The 17,646-nt window shown below is 41.6% G+C and overlaps 1 pseudogene; it reads right to left on the bottom strand.

Annotated features, from left to right (window-relative positions):
* Positions 1-4,188: 4,188 nt before the first annotated feature.
* Positions 4,189-8,877, bottom strand: LOC148691733 (uncharacterized; annotated as a pseudogene).
* Positions 8,878-17,646: the final 8,769 nt, after the last annotated feature.

Raw genomic sequence — 17,646 nt, 5'->3', positions numbered from 1 at the left:
AAAAGCAGAGAAAATGCACAACGGTACAATCTGGGCTGGAATCAATGATCGCCATGGCTGGGTTCGGCTTTTGACAGAGATGGAAATGAATAGAGATACAGCTATGGAGGCACGATTGGGTATCTATGTTTGGGTTCGAGAAATCCAGGACAATTGGAAGATTTTGAATGACTAGAGAGCTAGGTAGGAATTGTTCGAGTCTTTGGTTAGAGAGAGGGCCGCGAGAAATGAGAGAGAGAGAGGCCTCTGCTATTCTTGGGAGATATCTCTCATCTTCTAGAGGGAGAAAAGGGAGAGAGGGCTGAGAAAAATGAGAAATGGCTCTGGGCTCGAGGCAAGAGAGAAGGTGCCGCAGATGCTATGGTTTTTCAATTGAAACATGAAGCTGCTAAATTAGCTTATATCGTAGCTGTTGGACTCATACGTGTTGGTTCGCGCATCTTCCCAAACTCCCTGGTCATGAGTTTCGATCCTGGCGCCTGGCAATTTTCTGTCTCATTTTTCTGTTCTATTTCCAATGCCTTTCCCTAGCTTCAGGTCCTGTCTTCGAAGCCCAGGTGTGTCAGTTTCTTTGTCTTTTGTTTTCTGTTTTCTTTCTTATTTTATAGGGTAAAGTACAAAACACTACCTCAACTATTGGTGTCACGACACTTTTATACCTTATCTTTTAAAATTGACAATGTCATACCTCATCTTTAGAATTTGTGTCAATGTTATACCTTCCGTTAGCTTGGCCGTTTATTTCTCGTTTAAATGCTAACGTGGCTTGATCCGGGACCCATTTTTTATTAAAAAATTAATAAAATATTATTAAAAACAAAAAATATCATGTAATATTATTTAAATATTAAAATAATAAAATAATAAAAATAAAAAATAAACCTCCCTTTCGCCCTCCCTTCTCTCTCTCTTCCCCATCTTCCTGCAACCCCAGAAAGAAGAAAGAGGAAGAAGAAGAGGAAGAAGAAGAAGAGGAGGGAAAAAAAAAAACCCCAAACCAAACCCAATTCGTCCCCCCCACCACAAACCCAACCTCCTGCAACCCAGAAAGCAAGAGGAGGAAGAAGAAGGAAAAAAAAAAAAAGAAAAAAAAAACAACCCCAACCCAACCCGAAGGAAGAAGAAGAAGAAGAAAAAAGAAGAAGGGAAAAAAAAAATTAAATGATTTTTTTTTTAATATTTAAAAAATATTAAATGATTTTTTTTAGTTTTTAATAATTTTTTAATAAAAAATGGGTCCCGGATCAAGACACATCAGCATTTAACTGAGAAATAAACGACCAAGCTAATGAAAGGTATAACATTGACACAAATTCGTAAGATGAGGTATGACATTGTCAATTTTAAAAGATGAGGTATGAAAGTGTTGTGACACCAATAGTTGTGGTAGTTTTTTGTACTTTACCCTATTTTATACTTTCTTTTATTGTTTTCTTTATTTTATTTTCTATTTATATTTTCTTCATTTATTTTCTTTGTCTTTGTTAGCTATTTCTTTGTCTTTCTTTATTTTCCACACCTTGAGGACAATGTGTGATTTAAGTATGGGGGTGGGAATTAGAATTTTAGGATTTTAATTTTTGGGTCAAGTTAAAATTTTTTGTTTTTAAGTTAATATCCATAGATTACTTTAAAAGTTAGAACAAATGGACATGGTAAAGATTAATCCCATATTATAGTCTTTTCTATTTATCGTTGCTTAGATATTAATTCATGAATTATATTTTGAAAATTTGCACATTCACATCAACATGGTTTGTAAAGAGTAAGATTGAAACACTTACTTTCAGTCTAAGTTTATTTTTAATTTTTGTTTTAAGTAAAGTAAAGTTGTTTTTTTATAAAAAATAAAGTAATAATTGTTCCACCCAAGGCTTTGCCTAGTAACCGTGACACACCCCGACCGAGATCAGGGCATGCTGGCCGTCACGTGGAAGTGACGTAGCCATGTGCACAGTGCGGAAGCTAAAAACAGTAATGTAAAAGTACGAATAATTTAAAAACTAGCATACAATAAGTGACAATATGAGTGCTAGCGTAAGTGAAACGCTGAATTCAGAGCATAAAGACTACAGCAGTCCAAAGAAAATGATACGACAAAGTCCACCCGAAGGTGACCCTACACTGGTGAGTATCTGTCAGAAAAGCCGGGACGCCCTCTGGGAAAACCACCGAATCCGCTAAGCTACTAGAACCTGGAGGGGCGCAAAACAAAAGCGTGAGTGGGCAAAAACAAAGCTCTTTGAAAACCATTTCATAAAATACATTCTAACCCCTCGCCGTAAAACCTGTATACCTCCCAGAAAATAACATAGATACGTATGTATAAATATGCCAGTCATGCTCAAAGGTATGCCATGTCAAAGCCTCATAATAATATGCAAGTGCTCAGGTATAAACCATATCAATAGCATATAATCTGGCAGCCGGAGTCCCCTAAGTGACCTGTACGGCTGAATATAGAGCTCAAATCTCAATCTCAACAACTAAACCTGCCCACGAGTCGGAACCACCTAAAGTGGTCTGTACGACAGGCCTGGGTGTAATACGTCTAAACGCTCTAGTGCTACGATCACGTGAAGGCTGTGCGAATAATCGCGGGTCACCTACAAGTCGGAACCACCTATAATGGTCTGTACGACAGGACTGTGCACCTAACTTGGATTCCAAGCTGAGCGTATGGTGCGGGAGGTGAACGACACGTGAAGGACTGTGCCCTACTCTGGGCGGGAGCACTAACACCGGGGGTGCAGGTTATGAGCTCTCTAAGCATCTCTAACCGCTATTTAATGCAATCGTTAAATAACGCTTACCTGACACTTACCTATGCCTCCACAGCACCAACATATATATATATGACATATGCATAAATGAATATGTAATTAAACATATGTGCCAATAATCATGCATAACCATCAATCATATAAAAAGAATGGCATAAAACGAAGCATTTATACTAATTTCTGGGAATTTATATGTATATAGGTGTATACGGAAACAAAAGCCCACTCACTGGTATGTGGAAGGGTCGTAGCCCCCCTGCCTCGAGTGTGCACACTTGTCCTCGGGATACGTGTCACCTATATGCGAATTAACTATAAAAACGTTAACTTTAAAGCACATAACCGTCCGTTCAAAATAACTTCTCATACATTGCTCAAAATGGACAAATGAATATACCAACGTGATCTACACAACCTCACGATCACACCCATATTTTTAAAATAATTTTTGGACTTCCCACGCGCCCTCACGCGCCAAAACAGGCACGGACCCACGCGCCCCCACGCGCGGCCACGTGCCAGGCACACTGACGGTGTCAATAGACGCCGTCAGGAATATTCCGTTAAACTGACGGAATATTCCGTTAAACCTAACTGACGCCGTCACTGCCGTTAGGAATATTCCGTTAAACTTAACGGAATATTCTCCTTTCTTCTCCGATCTACCCTCGCCGGACTCCGGCCACCGGAAAACTGGGAAAGTTTAAAACTCACTATTCTCCGTCGTTTTTCATCCATTTTTCACGTATTTTATACCAAAATGAAGCCCTAAACCTCATCTACCACGTTGGACTAGTTTTAGAGCCTAAAAACAACGGAATCAAACTTTCTAAAAATATGAAAATCCGGCCAAACTTACAGTTCGTGATTTCGACGTCCAAATCCGTCCAACGATGCACTCCCAAGCTCCTTGGGACCTCACCAACACATCTACAAGCTTCAAATGTCCAAAAACTAAGTAAATTAATGTTGCATGAACAGTACTCAAATTGGAGTTTAAGAAATCGACGTGAAAACGTCGATGTTCTTACCTGAAAATGGTACCACTGGACTCCTCATAGCCTCACAAACACGATGGTGGTCTTGGATCCCTCGATCTGTCCAGGTTTGAGGGGTTGTGTGAGTGTCCGTACGTTTTTGAAGAAGAAGAAGAAGAATAGAGGACTCGGGGGGAGAGGGAGAGAGAGAGAAAATGACAGAGGGTGAGGGAGAGTGAGACAGTGTGGGTGTGTGGCCCAACACATGTCCACACCACACAAAACATCCAATAAACGTACACGAAACGAACTAGGGGCAAAGTTGTAATTTCACACGTACTTTTCCGATAATTCCGGGACGGGATGTCACAACCTACCCACCTTAAAAAAATTTCGTCCCAAAATTCAAAACAACCAAATAACAACCCCTAGTAGCCAAAGAACAATCTAGGATACAAATCCCTCATCCGCTCCTCCGTCTCCCACGTAGCTTCCTCGACCGAATGATTCCTCCACAAAACTTTCACTAAATTCACCGTTTTGTTCCTCAGAACTTTCTCTTTCCAATCGATGATCTTCACCGGTTCCTCGTCATACGTCAAATCTGGATTAATTTCTAACGGTTGAGGAGGTATCACATGAGATGGATCAGCAACATAATGTCGGAGCATAGACACGTGGAAAACGTTATGCACCCTGGCTAGCTCCGGAGGCAACTCCAACCTATAAGCTACCTCACCAACCCGCTCTGTGACCATGTATGGTCCGATGTACCTGGGACTCAACTTCCCCTTCTTTCCAAATCTCACTACACCTCTCCACGGCGAAAGTTTCAAAAATACCCAATCTCCGATCTCGTACACTCTGTCCGTAGCATGCCGATCCGCTAAGCTCTTTTGTCTATCCTGTGCTGCTTTCAGATTAGTCTTGATTACCTGAACGTTCTGAGTAGTCTCCTCAACAATCTCCGGACCCACTAAAACTCTTTCTCCTACCTCTGACCAACACAACGGTGTGCGACAAGCTCTACCATACAATGCCTCAAATGGTGCCATGCCAATGCTCGAATGAAAACTATTATTATAGGCAAATTCCATCAAATCCAACTGTTGATGCCAAGCATCACCAAATTGCAACACCGAAGTTCGCAACATATCCTCCAACGTCTGAATAGTCCTCTCTGACTGTCCATCCGTCTGAGGATGATACGCCGTGCTATAGAGTAGTCTTGTACCCAAAGCTTCCTGGAAAGCCACCCAAAACTTAGATGTGAACCGTGGATCACGATCCGAGACAATACTCACCGGGACACCATGGTACTTCACTACCTTCGAGATGAACAACTCCGCTAAACGACTCAAAGAATACTTCTCTCTCACTGGAATAAAATGTGCGGACTTAGTGAGTCGATCAACGATCACCCAAATGCCGTCAAAACCGTTATGTGTACGCGGGAGCTTGTACACAAAATCCATGGTGATATTTTCCCATTTCCACTCGGGAACGGGAAGCGGCTGCAACAACCCAAACGGCTTCTTCCTTTCTGCCTTAACCTGCTGACAAATGGTACACCTACTCACATACTCGGCTATCTCCCTCTTCATACCCGGCCAATAGTAAAATGGTCGAATGGTATGATACATTTTAGTAGCCCCTGGATGCATGGCGTAAGCCGAGATATGTGCTTCATCAAGAATTTCCTTCTTCAAATCCACATCATTTGGCACGAACATTCTTCCCTCTTGCATCAACATACCATCCGATTCACGTACCCTGAGGTCTCTCCTCCTACCTTGTTCTCGAGCTTGGATTAGTTCTTGAGTCTGCTCATCAGCTACTTGAGCTGCAAGCACTCGATCAATCAAGATTGGCCTAACTTGAAAATTAGCAAGTAAAGCCACATCTCGATCTTCTGCTTCTAACCTCACTCCCGTAGCACGTAAGTCCGCCAAAAGAGGAATACGGCTTGCATACAACGCATTAATGCGGCCTTGAGACTTCCGACTAAGTGCATCAGCAACTACATTCGCACGACCAGGGTGATAATCAATCGTGCAGTCGTAATCGCTGAGCAACTCCATCCACCTCCTCTGGCGAAGATTAAGTTCCTTCTGAGTAAAAAGATACTGGAGACTCTTATGATCAGTAAAGATCCTACACTTCTCACCGTAAAGATAGTGTCTCCACAACTTCAACGCAAAAATGATAGCAGCCAACTCCAAATCATGAGTAGGGTAATTCAACTCATGGGGTTTCAACTGACGTGAAGCATAAGCAATCACCTTACCATGCTGCATCAATACACATCCCAGACCATTCAAGGAAGCATCGCTATAAACCTCGAAATCACCACTATCGTCCAGGAGTGCCAAAACCGGTGCATGAGTGAGACAATGCTTCAACTGCTGGAAACTCTGCTCACACCTATCGTCCCACTCAAATTTAACGTCCTTCCTCGTTAATCTCGTCAATGGTAAGGCAATAACCGAGAAATCCTTAACAAATCTCCGATAATACCCCGCCAAACCAAGGAAACTCCTCACCTCGGTGACGGTTCGCGGTTGCTCCCAATTCTCCACCGCTGCGACCTTCTGAGGGTCAACCAGAATACCCTGAGCAGAAATAACGTGCCCCAGAAACGCTACTTGGTTTAGCCAAAACTGGCACTTGCTAAACTTAGCATATAATTGATGTTCCCTCAACCTTTTCAGCACCAAAGTAAGATGTCGAACATGCTCCGCCTTCGACTTAGAATACACCAGAATATCATTGATAAAAACAATGACGAACCTATCCAAGTAAGGCTGGAACACCCGATTCATTAAATCCATAAAAGCTGCTGGTGCATTCGTTAACCCAAATGGCATAACCAGAAACTCGTAATGACCATAACGAGTCCTGAACGCCGTCTTAGGAACGTCATCCTGATTAATCTTCAGCTGATAGTACCCGGACCTCAAGTCAATCTTAGAAAACACACAAGCACCTCTAAGCTGATCAAACAAATCATCGATACGCGGCAACGGATAACGGTTTTTAATCGTCACCCGATTCAATTGCCTGTAATCGATACACAGCCTCAAAGTTCCGTCTTTCTTCCTAACAAACAATACTGGAGCTCCCCACGGAGAAGTACTAGGCTGAATAAAACCCTTATCCACTAATTCCTGCAGCTGCATCTTCAATTCCCTTAATTCAGCAGGTGCCATACGATAAGGAGTCAAAGAAATAGGATTAGTACCTGGAAGCAACTCAATAGTAAACTCCATGTCTCGATCTGGTGGTAAACCAGGCAAATCCTCGGGGAAAACATCTGGAAAGTGTCGGACTACCCTCACATCCTCAACACTACTAGGAGGAGCCTCATCCAACACCACATGGGCTAAGTACCCTTGACAACCTTTAGTCAACAACTTTTTCGCTCTCACAGCAGAGATAACGCCATGTCTCACCCCACTCTGCTCACCCACGAAAGTAACCACAGGTAGTCCAGGACGGCGAAACGTAACTATTTTCCCGTAACAATCAATATTGGCACGATTGGGGTGCAACCAATCCGCGCCCAAAATCACATCGAAATCAACAATATCTAACGGGATAAGATCAGCTGGCATAACAACACCCTCAACTATCACTGGACACCCTGGGTACACACGATCTACAATACATCTCTCCCCTCTAGGCATAGCGAACTCTAAATCATACCCTAGAGGTGTGGGGCGAGGTTGCGTCACTTGAGCAAATGTATGAGAAATCACAGAATGTGTAGCTCCACAATCAATTAAGACTCTAGCAAAATAACCAAGAATATTTAACGTACCCATGATCAGATCCGGGTTGTTCTGAGCATCCTGCAAAGAAATGTTGTGAATACGCCCCTGGCCCTGCTGCCGTCCGCCACGACCTCTACTCGCTTGAGCACCACGACCCTGCGTATCACGCCCCTGACTGGGCTGACCGGTCTGTCTCGAAGACCCTGCACTGCTAGTAGCAATCTCTCCTGGCTGAAACTGTCATCCCTGATACCATTGAGAACCACCGGCTGGAGCTGGAGGATACGGCATATAGCCGCCCGAATACTGAGGGTAACCACCTTGGGAGTAGGGGTCCTGAGGGTACTGATACTGTCCCGGGGCATATGGAACAGCATCACCCTGGTAGTGGTAAGCACCACCCCGACCTGCCTGTCCATAACCACTCGGACCTTGAATCTGCTGGATAGGGGCAGGTGGTGGCAGGAAAGTCTGCTGCGGTCTCTGCTGCTGACTCTGGGGACATTGCGCAGCTCGATGTCCCATCTGCCCGCAAGTGAAACAACCACTACTGCCCCGCCTACACTCGCCAGTGTGCCGATTATTACACCTTCGGCAAAGTGGGGCCCTACCTCGACCACCATCACCCTGTCTCTGACCTCGAGCGCCACCAGTAAATCTACCTCCTCGTCCCTGGCCAGTGGCACTGAAACCACCACTAGAAGAGCTAGAGCTATTACCACCCCTTTTGAAGTTTTGAGTCTGACGAGGCCCGAGCGATGCTTGACCTTTACCTTTGTCGTCCTTCTTCTAATTACCATTCTTCTCATTCTCATCACTCTTGCTCGTCATGTTCTCAGAGTCCTCGACTCTCAGCAAAACCTCGTAGAACTCCTGGTAGGTATCACAATGTGTAGAGGTCGACATCGAACGCCACTTCTTCTTAGTGCCGATGCGAAAACGACGAAGCATCTCTGCTGGATTATTAGCAATCTCAGGGTGGTAGCGAGATAAGTCGATGAACTTCCGATAGTACTCGTTCGCAGTCATCTTTCGCTGTTTCAACTCAGTGAATTCCTGTTTTTTGCGATCGATGTACTCAGGGGGCACAAATCTCCTTTTAAATAACCTAATGAAAACATTCCAGTCAGTCTTCTCGGCTGGAGTCAAACTACGAAGCTCCTGCTCCCACCAGGATGCAGACTCCGTACCCAGAAACCATGAGGTCGTCTCAACCCATCTCTCAACAGGAAGATTCCCCTGATTATTCAATACTCGGAAAGTCTTCTCAATATGTTCTAACCAACGCTCTGCGCCCTCGTGCCCCTCGTGACCGTAGAACTTATCCAATTTCAGATTGTACATAGTCTCCAGAGGAGTCCTCTGGGGAGGGCGGAGAGCTGACTGGATAGCGGTAGCAATAGCTTCCCCCAGCTGAGTGATATCGAGGAAACTAGACTCATCTGAACGACGTGGTTCCCGACGAGGCGGCATAATTCTGACAGAAGGCACCAAAACCATTAGAATACTCACAAAAGACACAGGACTGCCAAACCTAGGCTCTGATACCAAACTGACACACCCCGACCGAGATCAGGGCATGCTGGCCGTCACGTGGAAGTGACGTAGCCATGTGCAAAGTGCGGAAGCTAAAAACAGTAATGTAAAAGTACGAATAATTTAAAAACTAGCATACAATAAGTGACAATATGAGTGCTAGCGTAAGTGAAACGCTGAATTCTGAGCATAAAGACTACAGCAGTCCAAAGAAAATGATACGGCAAAGTCCACCCGAAGGTGACCCTACACTGGTGAGTATCTGTCAGAAAAGCCGGGACGCCCTCTGGGAAAACCACCGAATCCGCTAAGCTACTAGAACCTGGAGGGGCGCAAAACAAAAGCGTGAGTGGGCAAAAACAAAGCTCTTTGAAAACCATTTCATAAAATACATTCTAACCCCTCGCCGTAAAACCTGTATACCTCCCAGAAAATAACATATATACGTATGTATAAATATGCCAGTCATGCTCAAAGGTATGCCATGTCAAAGCCTCATAATAATATGCAAGTGCTCAAGTATAAACCATATCAATAGCATATAATCTGGCAGCCGGAGTCCCCTAAGTGACCTGTACGGCTGAATATAGAGCTCAAATCTCAATCTCAACAACTAAACCTGCCCACGAGTCGGAACCACCTAAAGTGGTCTGTACGACAGGCCTGGGTGTAATACATATAAACGCTCTAGTGCTACGATCACGTGAAGGCTGTGCGAATAATCGCGGGTCACCTACGAGTCGGAACCACCTATAGTGGTCTGTACGACAGGACTGTGCACCTAATTTGGATTCCAAGCTGAGCGTATGGTGCGGGAGGTGAACGACACGTGAAGGACTGTGCCCTACTCTGGGCGGGAGCACTAACACCGGGGGTGCAGGTTATGAGCTCTCTAAGCATCTCTAACCGCTATTTAATTCAATCGTTAAATAACGCTTACCTGGCACTTACCTATGCCTCCACAGCACCAACATATATATATATGACATATGCATAAATGAATATGTAATTAAACATATATGCCAATAATCATGCATAACCATCAATCATATAAAAAGAATGGCATAAAACGAAGCATTTATACTAATTTCTGGGAATTTATATGTATATAGGTGTATACGGAAACAAAAGCCCACTCACTGGTATGTGGAAGGGTCGTAGCCCCCCTGCCTCGAGTGTGCACGCTCGTCCTCGGGATACGTGTCACCTATATGCGAATTAACTATAAAAACGTTAACTTTAAAGCACATAACCGTCCGTTCAAAATAACTTCTCATACATTGCTCAAAATGGACAAATGAATATACCAACGTGATCTACACAACCTCACGATCACACCCATATTTTTAAAATAATGTTTGGACTTCCCACGCGCCCCCACGCTCCAAAACAGGCATGGACCCACGCGCCCCCACGCGCGGCCACGTGCCAGGCACACTGACGGTGTCAATAGACGCTGTCAGGAATATTCCGTTAAACTGACGGAATATTCCGTTAAACCTAACTGACGCCGTCACTGCCGTTAGGAATATTCCGTTAAACTTAACGGAATATTCTCCTTTCTTCTCCGATCTACCCTCGCCGGACTCCGGCCACCGGAAAACTGGGAAAGTTTAAAACTCACTATTCTCCGTCGTTTTTCATCCATTTTTCACGTATTTTATACCAAAATGAAGCCCTAAACCTCATCTACCACGTTGGACTAGTTTTAGAGCCTAAAAACAACGGAATCAAACTTTCTAAAAATATGAAAATCCGGCCAAACTTACAGTTCGTGATTTCGACGTCCAAATCCGTCCAACGATGCACTCCCAAGCTCCTTGGGACCTCACCAACACATCTACAAGCTTCAAATGTCCAAAAACTAAGTAAATTAATGTTGCATGAACAGTACTCAAATTGGAGTTTAAGAAATCGACGTGAAAACGTCGATGTTCTTACCTGAAAATGGTACCACTGGACTCCTCACAGCCTCACAAACACGATGGGGGTCTTGGATCCCTCGATCTGTCCAGGTTTGAGGGGTTGTGTGAGTGTCCGTACGTTTTTGAAGAAGAAGAAGAAGAATAGAGGACTCGGGGGGAGAGGGAGAGAGAGAGAAAATGACAGAGGGTGAGGGAGAGTGAGACAGTGTGGGTGTGTGGCCCAACACATGTCCACACCACACAAAACATCCAATAAACGTACACGAAATGAACTAGGGGCAAAGTTGTAATTTCACACGTACTTTTCCGATAATTCCGGGACGGGATGTCACAAACCGGGCCAATCCTGCCTGATCAACAGTGATTCTCGCGTCAAACAGCAGAGTCTTGGCATGGGGCAGGGTCATTAGTTGGTTTCGTAGCCTTTTCAACTCGTGTTAGTGAGTCCTCAGGGGTGTTCTACACCTAGTGCCCTAAAGCTTTTGTGGTTTGGGAGTCATTGACCTAAAGCTCGCTACATGGGTTGGATCGAAAGCTTAAGGGAACTGGCATTGCACGATCACCACTGTTACTATAAAAAAAAAAGAATGCAAAAGAAAAGGAAAAAAGAAGAAAAAAAGAAAAAAAAAATATATATCAAGTTATTATGTGTGTGAAGTGTTAAATAAAGAGGATGAGAGGTAAGAGTTTTAGTCGAGTCTCCTTAGCCATGTTGGTTCACTTTACACCAAAGGAAGTTCATGAATTATTTTCTAATTGATTCTAAATGGCTTAGACTATGCAGTGGGATTAGTTGAACTTTTGGAAAGATGTTTTAATTTTTAACGTTTTCTATGGATTGTAACTTGAAGATGAAAATTTTGTCTTAGTTGAGTTTTAATAAAGTTTTCAAGTTTGCTAGTTTTTATCTTTATTTTTGAGTTTTGTTTTGCTTGAGGACAAGTAAAAAGCTAAGTTTGGGGGTATTTGATGAGTCCATATTATACCATATATTTTACCTTATTCCTAGTATTAATTTATTGATTATTTTAGTAGAACTTTGATACTTTGTTATATATTTTCAATGTAGGACATTCAACTTCTCTGGAGCAAAAAGTATTCAAACAGATGAATTTTAGAGTGATTCCAATTGGAGGATGTTTGTGATTCTTTCAAGATGAATTCCATATTTTTCTACTAGGCCGTTTGACCGTGGCAATGAAATTAAGGCCCAGCGGGCAGCTTTTCCAGATTGATGTTTCTGGACATTTTGGGTATTTTGAAGGTCAAGAAGTCATATTTTGAGGAAAATTCCTTCTGAGAATTTGTAAGGGACATCTTCAACTTTCAAACGAGACCTTTTGGGACCAAATCGGAGTTGATTTGGTCGGTTAAAAGTATGATTTTCTGAGAACTTCCGAATTCTAGTTCAAATATGAAACTTTTTATTTTTTGTTTTATCATTTAATTATGTTTCCTAGTTTTATTCTAAGACCTTTTGAAGGTAGGGTTTTATTTTCTAGTAGTATAAATAAGACTTTTTAGCCATTAGAAGAAGGGGGGAACGTACGTGGAGAATTTAGCTAGGCTTTGACACTTTATATTTTGAAGGTGTTTTCTATCCTTTTTCTATTTCAATAAATTCCTTTTGTTTTATGGTTGTTCGTAGCTAATTTTCGTAAATTGATAGGAGCATATTTATACGACTTAGTTAGCTTGTTTTATTGCATTTAATTAGCTAAACTATGTTAATTATAGTGATTAAAGTTATTTTCGTGCAATTTCAGGTTTTAGTGTCAAAGTATGCAAAAAGAAGCAATTTGGAGCATTCTAGAGCATTTTTGGGCCAAGATTGGATAGTGCAAGCATGGAGGCATGAGGATGGACGAATTTGAAAGGCTTGAATTCAGTTAGGGAGCTGCAAGGGGGCCTAAAAACCTGATTTCTAGAAGGCTACATTAGTGCCACATGTTTTTAGACCTTGTTCTTCTAGAAATCAGCCATATAAGCATTCCTTCTAGAAGGCTTTATCTATTCACACATGGTGCCTAATTTCTGCCTAATTTCTGCCTAATTTATGGTACAAAACCTTTTGGTTTCAACTAAGTTCTAAACCTTTCCTAGCCCTATAAATAAGGCTTTGCAGTGATGTGAGAATTACTTGACACACAAATTAAACCCTCTTTTTATCAATTGTAGTGAAGAATGTAAGTAGGGATCGTTCTGGACCGGGGATTAGGAGGGATTGTTAATCACTTGGATTTGACTCAAAAACGTAAAAACACAATATAAAACACTATACTGGACTCAAAGAATGCAAAACTAAACTTTAAAACACTAAAACAAACCAAAGAACTCAAAATAGCCCCAAAACACTCAAAACTGCCTTAAAAACACAATCTGGGCAGTTTTGAGCACTTTGGTGAATTTGGACGAATTTGTGTAATAAATTGAATCAAAACACTTATAAACACAAACTAAGACACTTTCTAACTAAATTGGACACTAAAGTAAAGGGGGATTGAGGTTTTGACGAAATTAAACTAAATGCACAGATTGTAATAAATGGCAGATTCTAAAGATGAATTTGATGGAATTGAATGGATGGGAAGCTAGCTAAGGGGTTCATCTCCACACATGTTATACTTGCACACAAAACGATTTCTAATTGCTTTTCAATAAACCATGAATTCTCAACGTCCCAGATTAACCGTGAATTGCACTAATTAACCCTCAGATTTTCGTAACGTTATTGAATTGGATGATTGCATACGACAACCCAAAACATTCCCCACAAGTCCCCTACATGATTGCATAATAGAGATACAAGCAAGAATCATTAAGTTCTATGAAAACCATAAGCATTGACGAAGCACTTGTTACTATGATTGCATGAAACTTATGCCAAGAATTTACTTAACGCGATTGAGATCATCAACCTTTACTACTTGTGAATATAATTCCATAACAATTAGGTGAAATTTCCTTATATCCTAGCATCCAATTTATGCATGATAATTAAGCGTGCACTCTCAACCAACACACACAAATCAATGTAATTCACATATATAAGTAAATTGAATTCACAACTTATGAAACGCAATTAGAAGTAATCAAATCATATCGCAAGCATAAACATGTATTTCGAATCCCCCCTAGCCAAGGGGGGGGTTTAGTTCCTCATACGCACAAAACAAAGAGAATTGAAATTAAACATTGAAATCAAAGGAAAAGAAACACCTAGAAATTCCAGCGACGCGAACTCGAATTGCATGAACTTCCGAGCTTCCTTCTCCTCCTCCTTGGTGCGGCAAAGGTCTAGGGACAGGTTGAGGGCCTTAGGTGTATGGATGCATGGTTATGGAGGGATGTAGTAGTGTTTAGGGGAAGGGGATGGTGCGGCAAAGCTTAAAACTAAGGAGAAAGGTGTTTGGTGGCTGCGGCAAGGGTGTGGAAAGGGTTGGACGAATTTCTGGAATGAATGAATGTGTATGAGAGGTCCTCCTCTGATCTAGGGGTTAATATGAGTATATATAGGCACTTAAAACCCTAGGGTAATCAGATATGGACTTGAATAACCCAAATCCACAAGGAAATAGGCTTAGAAATCAGAAATAAAAAGGGATAATGCTTCCTAGGTGCGGCAAGTAAGGAGACAAGGTAGGACGGCTTGTGACAAGGTAGGACGGCTAGGAGACAAGGTAGGACGGCTAGGAGACAAGGTAGGACGGCTTGTGACAAGCTAGGACGGCTTGTTCTTCCAATACAGAAATTAGGCAGAAATTAGGCACCATGTGTGAATAGATAAAGCCTTCTAGAAATAAGGTTTTTAGGCCCCCTTGCAGCTCCCTAACTGAATTCAAGCCTTCAAATTCGTCCATCCTCATGCCTCCATGCATATGATGTCCATTCCAAGCTCTAATTTGCTCCAAAAGGCTCCAAAATGCATCCTTTTGCATACTTTTCCCTTAAAACCTGAAAACACATAGAACTAGCTTAAAAGACTACTTTACTAAGGAAAAACACTATAAATGCACAAGAACAAGCTAACTAAGGTGCGTAAATATGCTCCTATCATGCAGCAAGGCACTAGGGGGATCACTCATTCACCCAATTTTCGTCCATTCATCTAGCCACACCACTCTACACATCCTAAAATCCTAGAAACACAATTCCAGCCACTTTTACCACCTTTGTCGTAACCTTCCATCCAAGCAACCATTCAACCACCATAACCACCTTGTGCCTGAAGGAAAATTTGTGAAAAACAAGTTCATTTGAGCAACATCAACAACATGCAATTAACAATTAAAAGGCGGAATCATGTTTATATGCACTCAAAAACAAAACTTAACCCATGAACTTCAAAGCCTAGTAGATAGGTGAACCAAGACTCAACTCAAAACAAAGTGAGTTGAGAAATCAATACCTTTGTAGATTCCTCTTTGCATAAGCAAAGGCTAATCACCCAAAGAGAGGGCCTTCATTCCTTGCATCTTAGATCCATGGATTTGGATGGATGAAAAGGTTTCTCCAAAGTTCCCAAAATTGAGAACCTCTAATGATTCATCACCAAGGCATAATGAAGAAGAAATGAGTGACCTTGGAGGAGTTTGATTGCTAGATGATCCCTCCAAGGTGGCCGAAATTTTAGAGAGAAAGGAGAGCTTGTGTTCTCATCCTTTCCCCAAAAATAACCCTTAATGAATTTTAGGCTATAAAGTCCTTTATATAGTCCCTTCAAATAAGTGACCTAATGGACCAAAAGCCCTATTCTTCTAACATGGCCGGCCTATAGGTTTATTGGGCTTTCAAGCCCTTTGTTTATTCAAGTTGTCATACAACTTGAGTTAATGGGCTTGACATTCAAATCCCATTGGGCCTTGCGGCCCAAAACTAACCCGAGGTCTTTAACAAACTTATTCGTTTGATTAATTAACATATTAATTAATCCTAGCCTTAAATAAATAATTAAACCATTTAATTATTCTTACTCATCTCCGTTGTTTCTTCAAACTCTACCTTACTCGGTGAACGATCCATTAGGTTCCTTTTAGCGAGGCAGTGGGCGATTAAAACTCTTTCTAATCGATTGTGAATTGAAACTTACTTTCAATTCTCCCGTTAGTGATAATACACTTTTAGGGCTTCCACAAACCATGGTTGACGCCTAGCAGCATGTCATGGTTACCCAAGCTAATCAGAAGAGGTGGAGAACCTATTCAGTTTTAGGATTACAAATGCAATACAGTCTTTCTCTAATACAATACTCTTGACCACATTGTTTGATTTGATAGTTTATTCATGTCTACTATCCAATGTGAGTCTTGTGCTTATATGATTACCTTGAATGTGATTTGGAACACATTCCTAAATCTCATTCATACTTTGGCCAAAGATTCTTAATCATATCATAGAGTATTCTCCCTCAAACAGTTTGAAGGTTAGAGATCCCTTGTTGCGCATTCACTTGCCTCCATGGCTAAGTGGCTTAACCCCAACGATGCCGTGGACACCCTCCTGATGGAGTGACTTTGACATAATCAAAGATTAAGGACCTAACCACAAGACAACTGTGATGCCTCAGGTCAAAAGACTAATTTGCATTATCCCAACCATGAGTTCTCATGTGACATGAATATGAGAACTCTTCGTTGATCGTGTTCAGTGAACTCATTCTCTATTGAGCACCTACGTACTTGTCTTGATGTCACACACACCAATGACTCGAGACTAGTCACTATCCCTGAGAGAAGACATAGCACGTACTGATCTTAACGGACTGTCAATGCCCAATTGACAATCCTATGATCAGGAACGTTTAGGATGTGTCAACGAAAGAATGGTCTCATGAATCTAACTTCTTTAGATCGCATTCTTCCAATCACATATTCCTTGGACTTATCGTTTAAGCATATAACATTTATATGAGACGGCTCAAACAATAATCTTTGCCCTTTACATTTAAACTACATTAGTTTGAAATGTCCGTAAAGTATCATCATATGATTGGTTTTAGGGCACATTTCCAACAGTGCCGCCACCATTGAAGGAGAGGAGGAGTAGTGCCGTGCAGTCCAAAGGAAGGAAGAAACCTTGCACATGCAATCTGTAACTATTGGAGTGTTTGGAGTTCTTTCTTCTTTTGGTTCTGTTTTCATGTTTAATTTAACTTGCTGTTCAATTATTTTAAACATGTGGAACTAATTTCTTTTTAGTTAGAGGCAAATTTGAAGCCATGGACATATGTTGGTTATGATTTGATTTACTCCAGTTATGAATTCATGAACTTTAGATGTGGTTTACTTTTCTGTTTTGATTAAGAACTTGTTTATGTATGTGGGTTGAGGGTCGACACTTAATTTGCATGCCTAAACTTGATGCTAGGATATAAGGGAATTTCACCTAATCGTTATGAACTTATATTCATGAGTAGTAAAGATCGCTAGTCACGATTGTGTTGAAGTAAACCCTAGGCTGGATTAACATGCGTATTCCATAGTTATGAATGCCTGGTCGATGTTTATGATTTCCGTTGAACTTAATGATCTTTGTTGAATGTCTCTATCATGCGTATTCCATAGTTAGGGACTTTGATGAGGAATAATTTGGTTGTAATGCGTATTCCATTCAATCCAATGAATCTATGGAAATCTGAAAGTTAATTTAAGCG

This window comes from Pyrus communis, chromosome 13 (genome assembly GCF_041283825.1).
Source record: "Pyrus communis isolate YQ-2024b chromosome 13, ASM4128382v1, whole genome shotgun sequence".
Classification (NCBI taxonomy): Eukaryota; Viridiplantae; Streptophyta; class Magnoliopsida; order Rosales; family Rosaceae; genus Pyrus; species Pyrus communis.
This window is presented reverse-complemented; position numbering and strand designations above follow the sequence as displayed.